This window comes from Tiliqua scincoides, chromosome 4, assembly GCF_035046505.1.
Source record: "Tiliqua scincoides isolate rTilSci1 chromosome 4, rTilSci1.hap2, whole genome shotgun sequence".
NCBI classification, from domain to species: domain Eukaryota; kingdom Metazoa; phylum Chordata; class Lepidosauria; order Squamata; family Scincidae; genus Tiliqua; species Tiliqua scincoides.
In genome coordinates, this window is record NC_089824.1 from 103,392,574 (window position 1) to 103,410,709 (window position 18,136).

The 18,136-nt window shown below is 44.2% G+C and overlaps 1 protein-coding gene across 7 annotated transcripts in view; it reads left to right on the forward strand.

Moving 5' to 3' along the window:
- Positions 1-18,136, forward strand: part of CXXC5 (CXXC finger protein 5) — an 89,403-nt gene that overhangs the window by 1,471 nt on the left and 69,796 nt on the right. For 2 of the 7 annotated variants that reach the window (XM_066624320.1, XM_066624325.1), the window contains exon 1: positions 305-1,503. The exons of 4 other annotated variants lie outside the window; for them this stretch is intronic. The gene's annotated coding sequence lies outside the window, so the exon portion shown is untranslated. Of the gene's footprint in view, positions 1-304; positions 1,504-18,136 lie in introns of those variants that run through there. One more of the 7 variants, XM_066624321.1, reaches the window with a different exon arrangement.

An 18,136-nucleotide genomic window follows, 5' to 3' on the forward strand; every position in this document is an offset into this window, starting at 1 on the left:
AGGCTGCTGGGTCTGGCTGACCCTCCACGTCGCCGGCGGTCTGCTTGTGCGAGCAGGCGGCGGATTAGAGTGGCGCCCGGGCCGCGCGGAGCGCCACTGCAGCAGGGGCTGTCAGCCGCCTGATCGCGGTCTTTCCGCGCGAGGGGCGTCGGGCAGTGGGCGAGTCTGGCTGGCGCTTCCTTGCGTGCCTTCTGCAGCGCCTGGAGCGGGGGGTGGGGTGGGGTGGGGTGGGGTGGGGGTGGCGGTCAGGCAGGAATTGCTGCTGCCTCGCCTGCGGGTGACCTTACCCCGGGAGAGAGGCAGGGAGGGGGGGAGGGGAGACTTGTTGGAATCATGCCCCCTCCCCACTCTTGGGAGAGTCGAAGTTTGTTCCCTTCCCCCAGAGCTCCGGATCTCTCCAGGGATCGGAGGCAGGGAAGAAAGTTAGCAGCCCTCGATGACTTCTGTGTCTGCGGCACTTGCAGAGCAGAGCGTTTGGGGAACACACCCGCCTCTGGTTTCTCTTTTTATGGTGCGCCTGCCTGTTTCTGCGCCTCCACCCATGGAGTCGCGGCTGGCTGCTCTTTTTCTCCTTGGGATGTGTTTCCAGACTCCCAGGGGCTGGTAGGGTGCCATTCCTTGCGCCTGGGAGGGAGGGAGCTATGTGGAACAAGTCCGGCCTTTTTGGGCAAAGTCGTTTTTCTGCTTCCTGGCCAACCCCTTCCCACTGACTGAAGGAAACACTTTGTGCCCATTCCACTCCACTCCCCCCTGTGGTGCCCATTCCACTCCACCCCCCTGGGGTGCCCATTCCCCTCCACACAATTCCCCTTCACCCCCCTGTGGTGCCCATTCCCTTCCACCCCCCTTGTGGTGCCCATTTGCCTACACCCCCATTCCCCACATTTCCCTTCACCCCCCTGTGGTGCCCATTCCCCTACCCATCCCCCTCCACTCCCCTTTGGTGCCCATTTTCCTCCACCCCCATTTCTCACATTCTCCTTCACCCTCCTGTGGTGCCCATTCCTCTCTACCCCCCATTCTTCTCCAACCCCCTGTGGTGCCAATTCCCCCCCATTTCCCTCCATCCCCTGTGGTGCCCATTCCCCTCCCCCATTCCCCTCCACCCCTGTGTCCCTCCCCCACACCTCATAATCCACCTCCTTTGGCAGCCCTTGGAAAGGGCTCCCGAGGTGGCATTGTGTATGTTCATGGGGCAAAGAGAGGATCCCCCCCCCCCCGCCACTGTAGAAAATCCAGGAATCTTGCACCAGGGCTCTCACTGCAAGAGTCTGAAGCCAGTGAGGTCATAGACTAGTGTGGCATATTTGGGGCAAAATATGCAACCAAAATTGAGCTCCCCTTTCATTGCTCAATGGCAGGAACTTCCTGACCAGGATGCCTTGTCCTCCCTCCTCCTTCTGCCTTTGGTTCCATGATATGTGATACTGATTTGTGCCTTGCTGGAGTTCCGCTCTCGATTGTGGTTGATGGAAAATTCCACATGGTCACTGAAGAGATTAGGTGAGAAAACCTGACAGTAGTGAACTACAGTTTCCTTCCATCCCCACCCCCTTGCTGGCTACTGCACTGAAGGTCTAGATTAGAACCATGGAGTGCCTTAAATATAGCTATGTTGTTCTTTAGGTACTAGAACATGTCTGTGGTGTTTTGTGAATGATTTTGGCATTGCAAATATATACTTGCAAGGTGGTCATCTTTATGATGGGTGTTGCTCATGGGGGAGGAAGCGCTCATACACAGGGACTTTGGTCTGGGGGATAGTGTTTGTGCAACTCTGCGTGCACAGAACATGAACTCTTGGTGGGATCTTTGTAAATGTAGGACACCCAGTGTTGTGGTTTTTGCCCTACCACATGTGTTCTCAAGTGCAGCTGTGTACTTTCTCCCATAGAAATGAATGACTTTCACTCCTGTGGGGGGAATCCTGTAAAGGGGAATATGTTTCCTGCCCCATCTGACCCTGGCCTTTGATGATCAACCCTCTCTACACAGTCCCACCTCTTCTTTTGTGATGTGGTTTGTTCCTTGTTGGAATGCAATGGTGTTTTGGGACCTGACTGTAGTTATTTATATTATGTTTTCAGTTGTAACCTAGCATAATAGTTAAGTTCAATCACTATCCCTCTAAGACTGAAAGTTAAAGCTGGTGACTTCCTCAGCCTTTGATCAGGTGAACTATTGTTTAAATTATGGTTTCCATTTTGGATTCTAACCACGCACAAAGATGGACACACAGGTTGTAGTAAGAAGACCACATGTGCTCAAGGGCATACCTGAAATCTCTTTGCCAGTTGATTGTTGTTGTTCATGGGAATTATAGTGCTAATAGTTTAATAGATCCTTCCTGGTTGTGGGATCCAGAATATTTGGTAACCAACAGACTTTGGAATGAGATCAGAGTGGATCCCTTGTAGTTTAGAGTCATCCTGCAAAAGCTTCTGCTGCATTCAACAGTGGAGCATCTGGACTCCTTGCCCTCCCACCTGTGAAACATCTATTGTTAAGGAATGGATTCTACAACTAGATTCCTTAAATATTGCTCTGGTTTCAGGAGCAAGTTTTGAGATGATCCACTACAGCCTGACCTTTTACATATATGTTGTTGAAGATGGGTCCTCCAGTCTCTTCAGTCTTATTCAAGGTGACATTGGCACATCACAACTCAGTGACTAAACAAAGCACAATATCATTTATCAGGCTGGCCAGGGAATATCTAAGCTTGTCGGCTCAAAATATCCAAGATAAGAGGAACTTTGAAACCGTGATGCTTTCTGCAGTGGCCTAAGGAATTCAGTGGTTCAGAAATGGAGTTTCCATTGTGTCTACAAAACTCATGTTCTGGGTGATAAGGGACAGCTCTTAAAGGAAGTAATTTCAGGAGACCTATATTTTTACATTCTTAGAGGTTCATAGAAGTGATATTTACATAGGAGGACTCAAAAGTGAATATCAGGATTGTATCCAGACATCCTAAATGCAGAGGATCAGATGTCATTGCCTTGTTTTGTGATTGACATGCAGCTGGTCTAGCTTCCCCCAGTGAGTGCAGTGATATCCCAGTGGAAACAGGTACTTTATTTTTCCAGGGACACTTCAGGTTGTGTGTTGCAGGGCTAAATTGGTAACACAGGAAGCTGCCATCTGGCTGTGCCCTAAGAGATGCAGATGGACATGGCTCTGAAAATAGGGTTTTGTCATACTCCACACTTATAAGAAGCATTTGCATATGCAGAGTTGGCTGCAGTTCTTATGGCTTGGGGCCACTTCATAAGACACCAATTCCTGCATACAAAATATACATGCATGTCATCAGTTATGAAGGATGCTTATTCTGAACAAATTGTGACTTTTCCTTTCACAGTAAACCTGTGCCAAGGTGCATATGTGAGAGACAGAGAAATCCTTTCTTAGTACAAAATTATGCACCCCTCAGTTAACATCAGCTGTCAGAGGTCAGTAGTTAAATGTTTGCTTGTATTGGAATACCTTTTCCAAAGCTGGAAACTTGGCCCAGGCAGGGTTCAAGAAGTGACCTAAAACAGCATGAAAGCATGCTCTTTCAGGGAATTTTTTAAAGCAGTGGTTTCCAGATGTTTTAGCACTGGGACCCACTTTTATAATGGCACTCAATTGGGACCCACCTAGCTTTATGAGACTAAGGGTGCAATCCTAACCCCTTATGTCAGTACTTTCCAGCTTGCCAATGGGACATGTGCTGCATCCTGCAGTTGGGCGTCACTCACGGAGGCCTCCTCAAAGCAAGGGAATGTTTGTTCCCTGACCTCAGAGCTTCATTGCCCTTATGTCAGTGCTGGAAAGCACTGACATAAGGGGTTAGGATTGTGCCCTAAAAAAAAAAAAGAAAGTTTCACTTTACCAGCCCAGCCTCTCAAGCCTCTGTTTTTATCTTTTTTATTATGGGGTGGGGGCACTGCCTTCTTGAAAGTTTGTTGGGGCCTATGTTCATCAGATTGGGACCATTCTAGTGGCATTACCTTCCCTCTGCCTGCCCCTCAAAGTGGATCAAGGCACATGTTCCTATTTGGGAGTAAACATGCATGTTCTGTTCCATTTCTGTTTCCATAGGGCTTGATAAGTTTTCTTTGTCAGCTATCAGCTTGTCAGTTTTGTGACCCACCAAAAATTGGGTCTCGACCCACTGGTGGGTCCCAACCCAAAATTTGGGAAAAACTGTATCAAATTAATCAATGCAAGATAAAGTAAAACAACAAACATATTGCAGGTATTCCCTCAAAACAGTGAATAAAATCTGGTCTCATGGGATATTCAGTCACTCCAGGAATATATAGGACCTCAGTGTAGTCCCCAAAGCTGCTCCTTTTGTTGTGTACTTTGACCAAATAGAAATGTAGAATTCTGTGTGGTTTTTGGCCATCTCAAAGGAGAGTGAAGCAGCATGTCCTTCCTTCTCTTTTTTTCAGCAAAATATGTACATTTACTATAAACTTTACTTAGCTAAGCAACTTGAGAGTCATTAGCCCTGTATATTGTTACTGTATTGTTACCAGAATCCAAGAAGATACCCTTTTATGGCCTGCCTTTCTGAGCCTTTGGGGAAGATGGATAAGCACAGCAGAGCAATCAATGAAACTCCCTAAAATGTGTACAAAAAAACATGCCTATAATCCTTTTGCCAAGGAAAGCTAGGTCTGAAGTGCAATCCCATACACATTTACTCAGAAGTAAGTCTCTTTATGTTCAATAGGGCTTACTCCTAGGTAAGTGTGTATAGGATTGCAGCCTTACTGTCTGTATTTTTCAGACACATTTCTTAGGCAGTTTCTTTTGTACGTTAAAAGCTTACACACATTATGAGAAAATGACAGTTCAGAGTGCTGGATGAATGAAATCAATGTAGTAAATGGGAAGAATGATTTAAATGTAGCAGCTACTTATGTGAATGAAAAACTTGTTGAATGAATGAACTTGTCAGGGAGTGTTATTGATGTGCACATGGAAAAATTCAAACATTTAAATGAGGATTGGCCAAATCAGGATAAAGCTCTGTTTGCATTGAACTAAATAGCACAATTTATACTTGCAAACAATATTGGAAATAGTCTTCATTACTCAGAGTATTTTTGAAAGTTTTTTTTGAAAGAAAACACACACTTATTATTTGGAGTTTACTGGTATTTTTGTGGGGAGGCTGGATGTTTGCCAACTGTTTTTCATACTAAGCAAGGACTTTCACAACCCTGCTATCCTTTTCAAGGGAGATGCCATAGATCAGTGGTTTTCATACTTTTTGGGAGTTGTACTCCTGAGGTCTTTGCAGAGGAGGAGGCGAGGAGCAAGAGGTGCAAAGGGGGTGCTTTTACTTACATAGGAGTGCAGCACATTACAGCAGTTGTGGGGAGCCCCACGCAGCTACCCGAGACTTAGAATGAAAAAGTGAACACAAACCATCTACTGGTTTTGTTTGCAAACTGTAAGTGATTTGCACTTGCTTTTTTTGAACATTCTAAGCCTTGGGGAGCCCTGTGGAGGCCTGCGCGGGGCACTCTGCAACTCCTGCTGCTTGTGCAAGCCTTCTGTAAGCGCAAGCATCCCCTCATCCCCCCTTAGCAACTTAGTGGTTGCTGCCTCTTTCCCCGCTCCTTAAAGGGACAGGGGAACTTTACACAAGCTGGTGGGTCATGACCCACCAGTTTGAGTACCACTGCCATAGATTGAACTGGGGATTTTCTGTATGCCCAGCCAATGCTCTATCCTGAGTGATGTAGTCTACATCTTCTAAGCCCTACCCTTGAGTATTGGTGTATTTCCAGATTCCTTGGGATGAACCTTAATACAGTGAGAAAGGTTGACAAGTTTCCTCTGTTATCTCTCATCGTGATGCGTGAATAAACATTGTGGAATCTTCCTGGTCATTGCATTATGGCTTCTCTACCACTGTGACAATGTTTTGTCATTTTTAAAAGCATATATTGGATTGTACAGTATGATCTCCAGCAGTTAATTCGTAATTCTGTCTTCATCTCCTCCCCCCTTTTTCTGGCTTTGCACGGCTCTGGCTGTGACACCAGCTGTTTTTCTGACCTTGGGCTTCCCTGTCTGTTCCCCCCCTTTTTATTTTTTTTGCACGCTCCAGCAGTTATTTATTTGCATGTCTGTGCACACGTGCACAGCTGCCTGCATTTCCTACATTATTTTTTAAAAAAGAGATCAGCCCACAACCTGGAGAGGAGAGTCCATAAGGACAGGAAATTCATGAAGAGAACAGAGAAAACTGGAGATAGACCATACAAAACAAAAGTGTGAAGAACTGTGACAGAGGACAAACAATGGTGCTGATAAAGAATCTCAGCCAGTGTTGCTATCAGCATGGACTTATTTGTAAGGCCATGTCAATAAAATAGTCACAAAGCTGGCTTGGCATTTTGTAGGATCTGCTTTGTCGGTGCAGTTGGGCCTACATACGGTCATACAGAATTTGGCCAACCAGAAACTGCCACAGCCTGATGAGCTGAAGCCCCAGGACTGATCCAGCTGCAGCAGCAACTTGGTAGCCAAAATGGTGAATTAACAGACTGAGGAAGCATCAGGAGATGTTTGATTCGAAAAATCTGCTTCTGCTATCTTGGTTAAAGCATATGGCAGGAGGGGTCACAGTAGGAAGCACCAGTGACAGGTTTGGGGGATATGGATACTTTTGTTTTTCCACTGGAGGGTCTCTCCTCCGCAAGTTCATCAGAGGGTGCTGCTTGTCATTGAAGTTTGTTAATTTTTTTCATTAAAGATTTAATTGGAGGGGAGGAAATCTTGATCTAAGTGAATACATATTTTTTTTTATCAAGATTTAGTGAAAATCAGTCAAGGTTCAGTCTAATCCAGGGGTGCCCAAACCCCGGCCCTGGGGCCACTTGCAGCCCTCGAGGCCTCTCAATGCAGCCCTCAGGGAGCCCCCAGTCTCCAGTGAGCCTCTGGCCCTCCAGAGATTTGCTGAAGCCCACACTGGCCTGACGCAACTTCTCTCAGCGTGAGGGTGACTGTTTGACCTCTTGTGTGAGCTGTGGGATGAGAGCTCCCTCCACTGCTTGCTCTTTCACATCTGTGATGCAGCAGCGGCAGCAAAGGAAAGGCTTTGTGCAAGGCCTTTTATAGGCATTGAGCTATTGCAAAACCTTCATTCGTTCATATAAGTTCATCTTTAATATATTCATTTATGTAAACTTATGTAAATTTATTCAAATTTTAAATGTAAATTAATTCTTCCCCCCCCCCCGCCTCCGACACAGTGTCAGAAAGCTGATGTGGCCCTCCTGCCAAAAACCTGGACACCCCTGGTAATCAAACTGTAGAAACTTGAGTCTAGACACATTTTTGAGGCCAAGTACTATTTAAAATCTAATAAAAAAAGGAATATGCCAGTTTTTATTTTTATCCAGTTTTCAAGGCAGGATCCTGTTTTATTTACCATTCAAGGAGGGGGTCTCTTCCCCAGACAGTCTTTTAGTGAGGTCAATTAAGTGACATGTAATGATGACATAATGGAACCAGTTCTTCCAAACCCCAGTGTGGATCATGCCCTAGGCTGGTGTAAACTCACAATTGCCGTTCTATAGGTAAGTGGGAGCTGATATTTTTGCACTTTGAAAAGGTTTTCAGAGCCTCCCCAGCTAGTAATGAGAGAATGTATAGGAGTAGAGACAATCAGTTCTATTTTGTAATATATCCAAGTACAATTTATGTCCATTATCAGGCCAAAGACAACTGAGTTAACCTGACAACTTGCTTTGGGCCTTGTGACACTGCTATTTTGCTACCATTTAGATAGCAAGCAGCTACTGTTTAGAATCTGATCTTGGATTAAAGGGCTAACCTGGCTTGCAACGCTGAGATCTGGGTGGGTGAGATGGGAGTGTTGTCTCTTCAACTTCCTGGTGCAATATCAACATAGTTGGGGGTGGGGAGGGTTGCTATGGGGATAGTGTCATCCTCTCCAGGGTACCTGATTGGGTTTTGAACATTTGTTCCCGGTGTTGGATAACTGAAGATTTGGTTTGACCGTCTCTCTGCTATTTCTAATAAACAGTTATTTCAGTTATTGAGCTGATGCAGGTGGTCCTGGATATAATGTTGACCGCTCCAAGTCTTGTGATTTATAGGGATCTCAAAATCTGTACCAAGGCTGCCTTTACAGAAATCATGACAACCCTGGGTATGTCATTGGCTCAACCATTGCGGTAGTTCACACACTGGAACTTACATTCTTCTTAACTGGGCAGGATCAGAGATTAGGGGATTTCCTTTTGTCATGGTTAGACCACTTCCTAGTGAATTTTATGCTTGGAATAACCATCCCCCTCTCTTGTGTGACGGGCTTATTATGATGGTTTTCCCTTGGAGCCTGTTGGATTCAGGTGGATTCCTGTTTGCTTTTGGAGAAAACCGATTGGCATGTTTGGTGCTTCAGCCAAAGCCTTTTCCATCATGTGGGTTTGATTCAGAAATGACTTGGGTGGCTGATGTAATTGCTTTTGAGTGTCATTTCCTGGGAAAAGAGCTTGCTTGGCTCCATTGTATCCTGGGGAGCTTGGAGCAATGAAGCAACTAAGGAAATGGCTAAACCACAGATGGCAAGAGACTTGCAGGGAAATGACTTCACGTAAGTAAGAGCACATTGTCAAGCCTACGCTGTGGTGATGATGACAGCGAAGAAACAATATTTTGCCACGATTGCATCCTCTGAGTTCAGTCTGGCAGTGCTTTTCTGAGAGGTCTGGGACCTCTCCAGCTTGGCTCTCAGAAGGATGAGCCTGATGTGGTAGCCTGCTGTGTCTTATTTGCTAAGAACCAAATGGCCAAAATTCTCACATTCATCTTGACATGGATGCTCTGTGTTCTACAGATTCATCTACAGCAGTGTTTCCCAAAATGGGTGGTACTGCCCCTAGGGGGATGGTGGGATTACCTATTGGGTGCTAAGAGGCAGAGAGTGGCAAGGTGCTGGAGGTGGTGCCATCATGGCACCATGCTGGCAAATGGCACTCCCAAGTTTCTGCCCCTGCATATTACTGAATCTGGTGGAAACTACTAGAATTTTTCAGAATAGATATGCCACCAGAGCTCTAGTCAGACCCAGTACACCATGTTTTGAGAAACTGTCATCGCTGTGTATGTTTTTGTCACGTTGTCATTGAATGGATATGGCAGAAAGAGAAAAATCAAAGAAAAAATGTAGACAATATAGTTGGGAATATTTGAAGTATGGATTTATACCAGCAGCTGCCAATGTGCCTAATATGTGAAAAGGTCTTCTCTAATGAGGCAATGAAACCTTCCAGACTTGTTGAACATTTGAAGAAGGCACATCCGGACAAGGCAGACAAGAACAAAACTTTTTTTCAATCACTTTGTGACAGATTTCAAAAGTGACCAACAAGTGACAAGCGTGTTTTGCAGTGCTTCATGACAAAACACCGATGGTTGTGTCATACCATCATACAACTTTTCTTTGTTGATTGCTAAGTCTAGAAAACCATATGTAATTGGTGAAGACCTCATCCTACCAGGAACTAGATAGGTTCTGAGTACTGTTTTGCATAAGGCACCACATGATATAATGGGACCAGCGCAATCCTACCTCCCCCAGCCAGCACAAGGAATTTTGTGTCGTAAAACACATTTGCGCCGACTCGGTAGGAGGCTATGCCGGAGTCGTGCTGGGACAGGGTAAGTTTGTGCCGGCAGTGTACCACTGGTGCAAGGGTTTGGGAAGGGCATTCTGGGGGCGTTCTGGAGCGACAGGAGGGGAGTTGGTAGGTGGGTTGGTGGTCGGATCAGGCCTGGGCAAAGGGTGGGACCAGGATTTGGCACTTGGGCCGGAGCCTGACTCTGCTCTCCAGCGGCCCAGTGTGACATGGTCTGCTCGAATTTGCACCACCGATTTAGGTGCCACGGATCCGAGTATCCCCATAGGGCTGCCTGAGGAGTTGTTCAGGTAAGGGGAAATGTTTCCCCTTACTCCAAACTGCACCCCAGCCTGCACCAAATCTGTGCAGGCCTGCCTGCCTGCCTGTTCCAGTGCAAGTTAGGATTGTACCCTACGACAATTCCTCTCAGCAGCAATCCAGTGCAAAGGCACATAGACAAAATGACTGAAAATATGGAAGATAAATTGTGCAGCTTAGTAAGAATTTGCATTACAGCTGAATGAGTCAACTTCGTCAGGCAGTGAATCTTTGCTTCTTACTTAGGTTTGTTGTATAAAAGATGAAAGTTTGGCTTCAGAATTGTTTGCCAGAGTTATTTGCAAGGCTGCATTGCGGCTGCACCAGCGCAGGAAAGTTGGAAAGGATTGGGCCCTTAGTTCCTAAAAAGTCTGGGAAAATCGGAGTAGGTTTGCTCTGGAACAGCAAATGACCTCACTAAATCCAGGCATTCTATAGGTATGGAGTCTTGGGGCCTTGCCTACCTGGTTGCTGTGCTTCATAGCCCTACTCCACTTCTCCCATGGAAAGCAATTGTCTGCACAGGCAAAAACTGATAGAGAGAGATCCATCTCGTGATTGCAAATGTTCAACTGCTATCATAGGAGAAACTATCTCTAATGACAAATACTGGGCAGGCAATGCTAAGGGGTGTAGTAGTGGGTGTGGGGCTACTCAGTACACTCGTGCTCCCCCACTTGCTCTTTTCACCGAGAGAAAACATCAATGTAACTGAAATCTAATTAGGAAAGTTTAAAGAATGAAAAAGATGCTCTTTCAGGTACCACGCAACTACAGGCAAAGTCCTCAACTATTGGACTTTGAGACCTGTGTTGGATCTTTGTAGTTTGATGGCAGTTTTTGACAATGTTCACATAGATGTGATTTCAGATCTTCAAAAGTGGCATGCAGTTTATAATGAGTGCCTTATTGTGGGTTCATATTTTTTTCCCAAGGTGGATGGATAGAAGGGCGATACATAGTACTGTATATTGTTTCAGTCTTGGATAGCGTGACTGTGATATATAGTGGGCTGGAGTGGAGTAATACACTCCACAGCTGTAATATTGTGGAGTGGTGTGTGTTATATATAGATGTGTGTAGGTTATGTGTTGATGGGACTTGGGGGAAGGGAAAAGAAACTGTATTTTAGGGCACATGTTGTAGTTAGGGTTTGGGTTGTGAATGGGCAAAGAGACTATATAATCAAAGAATCAGGTTTATTTAGGTTTATTTAGACCCAACCTCATGTGAATCACATAAATAAGCTGTATGAGGAACACTGCCAAAAGTTAGATATGTACTTATGAAGGCCATCTAGTCGTATTCCCTTCTAGGTGGCAAGGTTAACTGGTATGTAATTATGTCTTGCGGTCTGTGTGTATTGGGGGGTTGGAAGGTGGTAATCACAGAATGAAGAACAGTTAGTATGTACATGCTTATTTCTGAGGTAGTAACAGTCAGACGTCTCAGAAGTTAGGACATCAGAGAAACACTTAATATTACTGTATTTGCAGTATAGGGTGTGGGAAAGCGTGATTTAACTTTCTGCATGATTGCAGTCCACTGAGCTGCACACCCATGTTATTTGTTGGGCTACAGGATATTCTTGGTTACAGGACCCAAGGAATAGTAATTTGTCCTATGTTTAGATGAGTGTGCTGATGTTTACAGCAAGCTGATGAATTGGGGACAAAATACTTAGCAGAGATGGAACTGTGATTCATACAACATGGAGATTTTCACTGATTTCTAAGTTTTAAAGTGAGATTGTGCAAGAATCAATATGGTATGACAGAATTCTTTGAAGTGGATGTCTGTAATTTGGTGAATATCTAAATTCTCAAATGAATGTTGATAGATGATACGAACGCCTGGAAATAATTTCATTTAGGTGTTTTGGGGGAAAATATCCAGGCAGATTTGGACAAAATTCTTCAGGAATTGTCAGCATTCACATGTAAATTCAGTCACCATATATAAATATGAATTCATATATGGATTCAGAATGAACATGGGATCAAATTCCTGTTTACCTATGTTACATTCACTGTAGCATATTAACAAGAGTTCAGAGCAATTTGGGGAGGCATCCCTAAAGAATGGAAGCTGAAGCCATTTCTGCCCAACGTTGCATAGATGCAACAAGGGACCAAATGTGTCCACCTGTGGGCTGGGCAAAAATGGGTTAGGAGGAAAACGTTTGGATTCAACGTGCAACATGGATTGCAAAATGAATTATGCAACTGAATGGGAAATTCTGAGAACCTCCAAAAATAGAGGATGCTGCTTCAGAATTAACAAATGAAAATATGCAAGGTCAGAGAAGATTTGGCATCCGGGAACATTTCTATCAGCAAACACAGCTGCATTAGGCAGTTTTTGCTACATTGTTTTTAAAGAAGTCTAGGAGACCAGCGGAGACTTCATGATGTTGAAGAGGCTTCTGGGGAATGTTTTCAGGCTTGCGCTCAGCTTTTGCAATGCCCCATGCCGGAGGAGCAATACAAGAGCCCAGACCTGCATGCTACAGCTGAAATGGTCAGGGAATGAGCTGATGCATGAACCGAGAGTGTGCCCTAGACTCCTGGGTCACCTGGCTGAAGTTTCAAGGTACATACTCAAAGGCACTCTCAGCTTGCATTGGGCAATGGCTAGGCCAGAAGCAGCATGAGACATGACTCAGTTCAGTCACATTTATTTGCTTAAAACCAAAGGTCATCACCAAAGGAGAGCCATGACTCACATATTGCTTCTGGCATGATTGGTGCCCAAGCAAAAACTGTGGATGCATGCCAGAATCTTCTGTGGCATCCCAGGCCTTGACCTCCAGACCTGGTACACTGATCCAGCAGTACTCATCTGACAGCAGGTCAGTCTGCTAGGTGGGAGACTGATCAACGATGACAAGTCTTAATAATAATAATAATTAATAATAAACTTTATTTCTATCCCGCCCTTCTCCCCAAAGTGACCCAGGGCGGCTCACGACATATAAAAACAGATTAAAACATAATTTCACAAACAGATAAAAACATATTAAAAACACATTAATGGAAACCATAAAAACAGTAGTCAGATAAAAGTCAGAATAAAAAAGAGCATAAAACAGCAGTTCTTAGAGGAATCAGGCCTGTAAAAAAGCAACTAAAAGATGTATAAAAGATGTTAAAAAGGCCATGAAGTCAGAAGGTTTGTTTAAACAGCAAGGTTTTTAGGCCTCGCCGAAAAGTCTCAAGAGAGGGAGGGTCTTCCGTTCCTTTCTGTGTGTAATATTCTGTACGCAGTTTGATATTTGGTGCAGAATTTGCATTTCACAATGGCAGCAAACACAGGATTCCCAATCCCATGTTTGTTTCCAGATGGGAAGCAAAATGATGGGGGATATTTGCAGAGCAGAAGCGGAAGGTAGGAAGGGGCAGATTAACCCACCCCCTGCCACTTTTTTCTGCACCCCGTCTTCACTTCTGTTTTCCCTCCAGACCAGGTTTACCAGTCAATTGGAGAAAGGCAACAGGAGGGACGGGTTGCAGAAGAAACATGGGGGGAGAAGTTAAGCTCCTTCCCCTCACTTTGCATATTGGCAGCAGGCACATGATTGGGAATCATTGCTGTGTTTGTCCTTCTGGGTCATGTTCTGGCATCAGGCCTCATTTTTAAAGTGCTTGTTTCTGTTCCTTAGTGCAGTGGTTCCCAAATTGTGAGCCATGGCTCCCTGGGGAGCTGCAGTAATCAGCCAGGGGAGCCCTGAAATTCCTGCAAAAAAAAAACCACCGCCCTCTACAATGTATAGCAGGGGTCTCTAAACTTTTCTACTGAAGGGCCACATCAAATACCTGGCTCAGTGTTGAGGACCGGAAAAAAAAATTAAATATAAAATTTAAATAAATACATTAGAGATGGAACTTAGATGAATGAATGAATGAATGAATGAATGAATGAATGGGGTTCAAATGTCCAGGATTTCTCTAAGCACCAGTACAACCCAAGAACTAAAGCGCACACTTAAATGGATCCCCATTCCCCCACCCCACAAGCACAACTCTGGATTGGTCAACCTGGGCCAGAGGCTCTCGGGGGATCAGAGGGCTGACCATGGGCTGGAAAGAGGCTCGCCACAGGGCTGGGGTTTGGAGAGCCCTGATGTATAGGATTGTATATCTTAATGGGGGGCTGGCCAATGGCCCAGTAGGTCAGGGGAGCTGCCAGTTGAAAAAGTTTGGGAACCACTGCCTTAGTGTAATGGAGTTGTGTTTGGAAGTTGCCGGCGATCTGAGCTGCATGTCGGTTCCTTTTTTCTTCTGGTTTTGCGAGAGTAACTGTCAGAAACGGAAACTGCCAAAATCCCTTTGATATTTGGGAGAATTTAAAAAGCAGACTGTGGTTCCATTTTAGGAGTGTCTGCAATGAAAATACTAAACCAGGTGGCTTCCTTCATGATCTGTTGCTCTTGCTGTTCATTTTCTGGATCTCTGTGATTAGCTGCAAAACGCTCCCTCATCCTATTTATCCCTCACCCACTATCACTTGTGTTCCCTCTATCTTTCTGTTGCTTCTTGTGGAAGAAAATCTGAACCCAGATTTTGCAAGGCTCTAGGTCGGCATGTCAGTAAGGCAAGTTCCTGCAAAATCAGCAATTTGCATATCATTGGAATACATCATTCAATTTTCTTTCTTTCTTTCTTTCTTTCTTTCTTTCTTTCTTTCTTTCTTTCTTTCTTTCTTTCTTTCTTTCTTTCTTTCTTTCTTTCTTTCTTTCTTTCTTTCTTTCTTTCTTTCTTTCTTTCTTTCTTTCTTTCTTTCTTTCTTTCTTTCTTTCTTTCTTTCTTTCTTTCTTTCTTTCTTTCTTTCTTTCTTTCTTTCTTTCTTTCTTTCTTTCTTTCTTTCTTTCTTTCTACAATCAATGGATACAACCTTACCCTAATGCAAATGCTCCTTGGATCCTTCAAAATTCTACTGTTGAAAGACTAAAATCCGTTTGTATCTTAAAATGGCTTTGTTCAGGAGGGTCTGTACTCCCCTTCCTGACAGCCACACTTTGCATTAAGGATTGCCCTGTATTTTTGCTCTCTCTCCTTGGCCTGTAGCATAGATTCCCTTCAGCAGTCTCCTACCACTGTGGCTCAAATGCCTTCTGTGCTGAGAAGAATCTGAATTTCCTGTCAGTTGTAGGTTTCCATGCTTTGTCTGGCTGCCACTTCATCACATGCTTTAATCGCCACATCCAGGCTTGCAAGGAGTCAGCTGGAGCCAGCCCCCTCCTACCTCCCAATCCCCACGGTATATGCCAGCCACCTCCTCATAAGGCTGGTGTGGTCAGTTGATCTCCTTTGTTCCTTGGCAGCTGTGCTGACCCGCTCCAGGCTTCATCCGCCAGTTTCCACTCCTCCCCCTTTGCTAATAGCCAGTTTGTTTTTACAGACCTTGGGTGTAGGAGCAGTGCTGTGATTGAGGGTGCATACAAACAAACATAAAGGACAGCACTTCCTTCACTCTGTATGTGCACTCGCCCACCTTCTGGTCAGATGTACCTATTTGTCTCCTGGCCTGAGCTTAGAGGGAATTGATTCTGTGGGTTTGCACAAGGAGGGGGCTTCAGCTTAATGGAAGAGCATCTGTTTTGCATATAGAAGGTTCAAGGTTCAATTTCTGGCTAGATAGACCAAGATGGAGCTAGAGAGACCAGAGGTCCGACTCAAAAATGCAGCTTCCTATGTGCACAATGCTGATTGGGTAATGACTCTGTTGCCATAGTTCCATCCCTCCCTCCACAAATTCTTGAGCAGTTTTATCTTTTGATAGTGCTTAAAAACAAAACAAAAAAGTTACCTACCAACTTTTAATTGTATTAACACTTTTTTAAAAAATTGAAAGAAAAAAGCCCTTATAGCATGGTGGAGGTGAAGGGAGAAGAGCGAGGACCAAGTCAAGGTTGAAATCACTAATATGTTTGTTTGTCCAAAATGTAGAGAAGGTGGGAGCAAGCTGGTCTTACCCCGTAGGAGGAAAAAAATGTGACAACTGCTCTTTTGATGTGTTTGTACACACCCTAAGTGCATTAATAGTTAAACTTTGAGCTCATAGCTTAAACTCACCAGACCACGAAAAGCCTCCATTAGTTACTCATGCTCCATTGCTCAACTAGAATATAATGCTGACGGATTCTCTCTCTCTCTGCATCCACTTCAGAGGTGTTTTTGGAACTTGGCTCAGATTGTTGGGTGCATCTGGTAGTATACTTTCTCCACATGCATACAATTCTTCATGTGGGCAGGAATTGTCTTCCTGATCTGAATGACCCTCTGTCTTCTCACAACTTTCAGATAACTTACAGCACAATTTTTGAGTCTGTATGTGAGTGCCAACCTTTGCTAAGATGTGTAGTTTTAATCCATGAGTGCTGACTAGCAGCCAGTACTAGGAAAGCAGCAGAAGTTGTTGTAAGCCTGTAGCTATATCACACCAATATGCGGATCCACCAGTGCAAATGTTATGATGGGGTACAGAAAACTTTTTTTTTTCCTTGAAGAATCCAAAATTATCTTTTGGTGGAACTGGAAAACTCTCGTGTGACCGACCTCCTGTCATAACATCACGACATCACAACTCACCATTGACAGTCGATAACCTGGAGTGAGGGAAGGGAATCAGCAGAAAAATATGTAATGTCACAATACAGTGTAGATTTCACTAGACATTGCGAAGGGGAACTAGATATGCAGTTGTCATTTTGAGTAGCAGCCACATATTTACCGTCATTTCTAATTTAGCTTGTGCTGTAAACTCATGATATAGGAAGCAGGCAGTAGAATGTAGGATGACTGTGGGATCGCTGTAAGGTGGGCTGAAGTATGTGTATATTTGAAGCTTGTGAATAGCTCATTGTCACATAAAACCTGGCTCCAGGCCCCCAGATGTAACTCAAAGAATTGATATAGGTCTGTATAGACAGGTAGAGTTGTTTAAAAAAAAAAAAAGTTTATGAGATAGTAACTTTTGTGGATCGTTTCCACAAGCCTGGTCTACTTCTTTGTTTTCCTCCTGCTTTAATTAGTCCTCTTTGGGTTACTGAAATAGCTTATAACAAAAACAACTAATACTGGCAGTATGAACACAACCTTTGAGAAGCTTCACTTCAGATGTCACACTATAATGTCCTCTGCATCTCTTCTCTCCTTGCTCCCACTGTTAATTGGGTGTGGGGGTTGAGCTGCTGATGGAATGTAAGATTAAGAATTATGTCATAAATTTTGAACCGAGTGTCACTGTGATATGTCATCGCTCAAGGGAGACAGCCACATAACAGTGTGCTTTGAATCTTTCCTGACTCTGTTGTAAATACGTGTGGGGGCTGAGCTAAGGATTACACGTGAACAGAGTTTTTTGGATGGATTTTTGCTCTTTTAACGCATACACCAATGTTCATTCCAATATCTTAAAATCTACTGTTGTTGCATTACAATATATTTTTCCCACTTTGGAACAGGTGCAGGGGTTGAGCAAATGTTCAAACTGCAAGTGGAGAATTATCTCATAAACATGCACATCGTTCCAACATATCTGTCTTCAAATCAGAAATTGCATGGTGGTATGTTTGACATTTGCCTGCCTGGCCCTTTTGAAAATAGGGTTGAGTTGATGTTTGTTAATTTTGCTTGGAAGGCGTTCACCAACTATTTCCCTGATCTCGGTCTCCGTGGGTGATACTGCACTGTGTTATATTTCGCATTTTCTCTTCATCCCTTTGGAAAATGGGTATAAGGCTGGTATTTGATGGTAGTGTAGATTTGTGTCCTGAGTGTGTGTACCAGATTTTCATTCTGGTATTTCAGCGTTAAAGAGAATTACAGTATTACAAACAAACAAACTTACAAGCCAGTGAGTCAAAAGACTTCTAACTTTGCTCACACAACAGTAAAAACCATGAATTAAAAGCTCTTCTAACACATTTCTCCTCCCAACCTAAAATCAGTATCCTAAACAAGCAACAGTAAATTAAAAAAGCATTTTGATCAGCCCAGCAGTATCCCCAAGGAGCATATGTCTTTCAAGTCAGTTGGGTGAGCCTCCCTGGGGGAAGGAATTCCAGAAATGGGGAGCCACTGGCTAGAAAGCCTTGATCTTTCCGCCACTGTCCTCACCTTTAGCCTTGGAGGCGCAAGAAACAGGCTCCTCTA